This window comes from Leuresthes tenuis, unplaced genomic scaffold, assembly GCF_036924035.1.
Source record: "Leuresthes tenuis unplaced genomic scaffold, fLeuTen1.0.hap1 SCAF_3, whole genome shotgun sequence".
Lineage (NCBI taxonomy): Eukaryota > Metazoa > Chordata > Actinopteri > Atheriniformes > Atherinopsidae > Leuresthes > Leuresthes tenuis.
Genome location: NW_027325357.1, coordinates 3,384,523 through 3,390,522, shown reverse-complemented (window position 1 = coordinate 3,390,522; position 6,000 = coordinate 3,384,523).

The window sequence follows — 6,000 nt, the reverse complement described above, 5'->3', positions numbered from 1 at the left end:
GCAGAATGAAACTCTTCTTTATTTTCCAGCAGGACTTTAAAGGAAATGTGAGTCTTCTTTTGTCCCCACAACATGTTTAAGGAGCGCTGAGCCAGGAGAAGGAGACACTCAGTGGGTCTACACGATGAGATTAACTGGATTACAGCTACAGTTGGGTCCTTATCTGAGGGTAATTCTCCTTGGATATATGGCGGTGAATGAATGGAATCACTGGCACAAAGCATGTCATACCCCGGTACGATAGGTGGCGCTGTCCCCATTTCAGCTATCGCTAATAGAGCCACTTCCTGTTGGCGTCTTCACCACCAACAGCAACAAACTCAGGCATTCAGAAAGATGGCGAACGCAGAGCGAGATTAAGCTGCGTCCCTCTCCATCTGTGATGAGCTGGTTATGGCACAGACGATGCACAACGGCGCATTCTCCATCGCCTTGTTTGCTTCTTTCTGACGACAGCAACAGTAATATCGTCTCCTTCCACTTCCGGGTGACGATCGCGGGAAAAAATCTGGAGCATGAGCAGAACGCTCGATCCGATCCACTGTCGTCTACGTGCACGTTCAGTGCACGTTTAGTCACGAACGGTGGAGCGGTAGGACCCAGATGCAGCTCTTTTAACTTAAAAAAATAGGTTTATTCCAACAAAACAGGGAGCAATCCAAGCGGCTGTAGCTCAGGAGGAAGAGGAGGAAGAGCAGTCGCCCACCAATCGGAAGGTCGGTGGTTCGACTCTGGCTTCCCCAGGATACATGTTAAAGCGTTCTTGGGCAAGACACTGAACCCCACATTGCTCCCCCAGTGTATCTTTGGGGGTATGAATGTGTGTGAATGCTTAGAAAGCACGTAGTTATGTGTATCTTAAGACGTGCTGTATGAGTGTGTGTGAGTGGGGTGAATGTGGCATGTAGTGAAGCGCTTTGAGTGGTCTGTTAGACTAGAAAAGCGCTATACAAGTACAAGTCCATTTACCATTTACCAAAAAAGCAGGAACGAAAGGCGCGGCAGAGCCGGATTCAAAAATACTTAAACATGAAAACAAAACAAGACTATGAATAAACAAAGAAACAGGACTATGAATAAATACTATGAAACAAAACAAGACTATGAATAAACAAAGGAACAGGACTATGAATAAATTCTATGAAACAAAACAAGACTATGAATAAACAAAGGAACAGGACTATGAATAAATACTATGAAACAAAACAAGACTATGAATAAACAAAGAAACAGGACTATGAATAAATACTATGAAACAAAACAAGACTATGAATAAACAAAGAAACAGGACTATGAATAAATACTATGAAACAAAACAAGACTATGAATAAACAAAGGAACAGGACTAATCGTGACTATGAGGCAAACCGAGCCTTATCTCTGTAGCAAGGCATGAAGGGTTAGTGAGGATTCTGCGATGACTGAAAGGAAACCAGGAGACTAAATACTGTGGAGGGAGTGATCAGTGAATGCGGTGCAGCTGTGAATGAAGCAGGTGATGTGAGTGAAACTAGGTGGCAGGGGAAAAAACATGACCAGAACCTGAAACCGTGACTAATAAAACATAAACTGTGACTTGAACATAGACTGTGACACGTTTGGATCGAGTTATCTCGGGTCTTAACCCGATCCGATCCGATTTCTGTCAGATTAAGGCGTCTACATGAGCTGAATAACTCAGTTTTATTGTAATTTAGCCATTAATCCGATCCGATGGCGCTCATGTAACCGTGAAAAATGGTGAAACTGGAACCCGTTCAATGGCTGATTAATAGTTTAAAGCTTTTATTATTTGTTGATTTGCTTGGTTCTGAGGTTAACTATAGCTAAAGTGAGCTGTCGTCTACGTGCACGTTTGGATCGAGTTATCTCGGGGTCTTTATTCGATCCCAAGTAACCCGATCAGATCCGATTTCTGTCAGATTAGGGTGTCTACATGAGCTGAATAACTCAGTTTTATTGTAATTTAGCCATTAATCCACTCCGATGGCGCTCATGTAACTGCCCTGAAAGAGACCTCCAACAGAAAGGAGGTTAAACGCCACTAAAACAAAGGAGGTCATCATTGACTTCAGGAGGTCCAGGAGGAGGTGGAGAGGGTGGATTTCATAAAATTCCTGGGAATATACATCACCAAAGACTCAGCATGGTCCCTGAACACAGCAGAGAGTCTTCTTAAGAAAACTAAAACAGGCTGGTTTACCCCATAAATGCTCACAAACTTTTACAGGAGCACAATAGAGAGTATCCTCTGCCAGACTGTTGTTGCTGTACTGTGTGGCATGTTGGCTGCACAGCGGAAAACAGGAGGGACTCGGCCCGGTTGGTAGAGACAGCGCAAAGTTTCTCAGACTCTGTGTGGCCTGCAGAGGAAATTCATGGGGGACATCCTCCCCTATCAGCTTGTTTCTCTTCATTTATTCTTTGACTTGTTTTATTCCTATGCTGCTAAGAAAGAGCTCAATGACAATGAACTTTCTTCATTTCACTTATCAGATGATTTTGGTGTAATTCTCCTCTTAGGATGGCTTTGATCGCTAGTTTTCTCTATTGCATTATAACAAAACTACATTATTTCAAAAAGAGGTTACCAGGGCACGCAGTAGGCCAAGTTGACACTATATTAGCTCATCCTCTGCTGGATCCAAAGCCAAACTACTTGTCATGGTTTCATGCATCTGTCTATAAGATTATGGTCTAAAGAATTTGCCATTTTTTCATCTGAGCAGATGTTCGAGCTTTTTTGAAAAAGATGGCAGCTCTATCAAGTACATACACACAAAATTAACTGAGAAAATACCCTTTTCTGTACCCTTTGTACTGAAACAAGTGTTTTAAAAGTGTTTTAAATGACATAATGCTCTCTGGATAGCTAATAGACATCAGGCTGAGGTGCTGCATCAGTGCATGACGCTGGAAGCTGCTTCAACTGCCTGTGAACTCTGCAGGAAAGTAAAGCTGCACACTGCAGCGCTCCTGCTGCTTAAATGATTGCATCAAGCCTGTTTGTTTCTTCCGACCTCAGAACAGCATGCGGCGTCTTTGTTCCTCTGTTGCGCTCGTCGTGAAACCGGCGTGGAGAATGTAGCGTGATGGTTCTATGTTCCTGCTGGGATGATTGAGTCAAGCTTGTTCTGTTGACACAAGAGGAATCTGGGTTGGGAGAGTCCATGGGAACTCCACTTTCCAAGCAGCAGAATATGAGCCAACAACCTTAATGTTTCCAGCCTTTCTGTGCCCACATGTGTCATCTGCTATAATCTGTCACATCTGTCTTTGTATTTCCGGTCTGCCTTCTTGTACCTGCATGCATTTCTGCTTTAATAATGCAAAATGGATGCATGTTTTCCAGGTCTTCACTTGGTGTTTCAGTCTACTTGTGCACCAAAGTGGGGCTAAACTTGGTCTGTGACTCTGATCTTATTGTTTTGTGTGTCATCCATGATCCTATTTCTTTTTTATATAAATATTCCATTCTCCTAATAGTGTTCTTCGTGTTTCTGATCCTTTTAATGACTTTGTTTAATTCCTTATTCTGTTTTAGGGTTACTGTGTGACACCTGACCCTGGTCTATGATTAAAAACTGACTGATTTACAGCAATGTTTATTTATGTCCGCCGTCTTTGTTTAACTAACTATCAAAAAATACATCAAAACAGTGATTTGTTCCATTTTTGTTGGTTCCTGAAGGCCTGGAGATGTGCTCCCTGGCAACAGAAACACACTTACTGAACCACTATTTCAGATTAAGACCAGATTTATTGTCAAACTTTCTCCTCTGTTTTTAACCTGTTGAACATGCACATGCACAGGGTCACACACTCATAGAGACAGATGCTATACACTGGAGCGATGGGGCACCCGGGGAGCATGGGGGCAAGCATGCTCCCCGGGATTAAAACAAATGTATTTAAGATTCTGGTTGAATTTACAACGTCTTCCATCTGTTTTAACACCAGATTAATCAGTCTTTTAAACTGGATGTTGGAAAAAAACTCGGAGATTGGACGTAGAAAGTAACCAGAGCTGATATGAATGTGTGTATTTTGCATTTTTTCTTTAAACGCGAGCACATCTGTGGCAGATAAACTGAATGATGTTATACTGCACAGATTTGAAAGTCGGCTCCTTTTAAAGAAAGGCTTAACTTTAAAGATGGCAGGTTGTATTTAGGGCTGTGCTGCTCTGTCTCTTTTCTGTTCGATGTGGCCTCTTTCTTTCTCTGGAAGGTCATTGACTGTTTTCAAAGTTTGATCCAAAGATCCTTTCTACACAAGTCAAGGCAAAGTTGTGGTTTTGCACATCTGTCACTGAATACTGAAAGAAGTTATTGATATTATTGTGGCTTCTTCATTTGTGCTCTAATGTGAAATAATCTGTGTGAAAATTGTGCTGTTGTCCTGAACTCCTTGAAAAAAAAAACCTTTCTGGTTAAACTAAGGGTTGAGTGCTAAAAGAGAAACATATCAATGGATGCTTTTCATTTGGTGTTTTTACTCGAACCAAAGGTCAAAATAATTCTAAACCCACAGTACAACAGGTTTGCTTGAACTGTCAGTTGTTTGATGTTAAAAAGAGAAGAACATTTGAAGCAGTAGGATGCAAAAAAACTGGAAACAAAAGACACTGACAGGGCAGGTACTGCAAAAGTTCACAAAAAGATCATCCAAAACAACCAAGCAGCCAGTATAGAGCTGGGCATTAGCTAAGTAGAAGAAGGAAAACATGCATTTGAGACGAAAAAGGGGATCAGGGCAGAATATATCCTGTGGGAGCTAATGACAAACAAACAACAGGTGAGATGGTCATCAGCAAATAAAGACCAGGTGAGAAAAATTAACTTAAGTAACCAAGAAAGACAACCCTAACCCTAACAAACATCAACAAAACCCCAAAATATTAACCCAACTACAAGATAAAAGAGCCAAGAAATAGAATATAAATCCAAAAATCGTCACCTGTGTTAAACAGTTTAGAGACAGTGTCTAAAAGTAGCTGTTACCCAACATTTCAATTAAAAAACAATTAAAAACAATTCAAAGTGCTTTACATAAAGTAAAAGCATTGCAGCGGGGAGCAGAAAAAGCATTAAAAATATGTAAAAGAATATAAATAGAGATAAAATCATTAAAATGAATAAAAACAAGCAACAGTGTGGATAAGTTAAAAGATATCGTGCAGATTTCATGCATAGACACAAGAGAAAATAAATGTTTTTAACCTGGATTTAAAAATGTCTCCATTTGGTGACAATTTAATCTCTTCTGGCAGTTTGTTCCACTTGTTTGCAGCATAGCAGCTAAATGCTGCTTCTCCAGGTTCAGTCTGGACTCTGGACTGGACCAGCTGACCTGAGTCCTTGGATCTCAGAGCTCTGCTGGGTTTATATTCTCTGAACATATCACAGATGTAAACCATCTTTTAAAGGCTTTTAAATCTATTCTGTGACTGACTGGAAGCCAGAGTAAAGACTTTAAAGCTGGTGTGATGTGTTCAGATCTCTTAGTCCTGGTTAAAACTCCAGCAGCAGCGTTTTGGATGAGCTGCAGATGTTTGATGCTCTTTTTGGGAAGTCCAGTTAAAAGACCATTACAGTAATGGAGTCTACTGGAGATGAATGCATGGATGAGTCTTTAATTCTGTTGATGTGTCTTTGTTGGTAGAGACATATTTTCTGAACAACTGGAAATCTTTAAAGGGGATTTTTAAACCTTATTTCTGGCATGAAATACGTTCATCTACTCACCGAGAACAGTTTGGTGAAAGTCGGCGTCCTTCAGAAGATATTTAGATAACTGGAGATCCATATAACGGAGTGAACGGGGCTTAGAGGATGCAGCCTCTAAATAAGGCATTATCTGTCTTTATTTCACCAATACTTTAAGAAGAATGAATGAATGAACGTGTGCTATAGCTCTGTTAGCTCATAGCTGCTGTGTTGTTGTTATTGGTGGCTATCGGGGGGCTTATAGAGGGCTTTCTACACACTTCCTACAGTG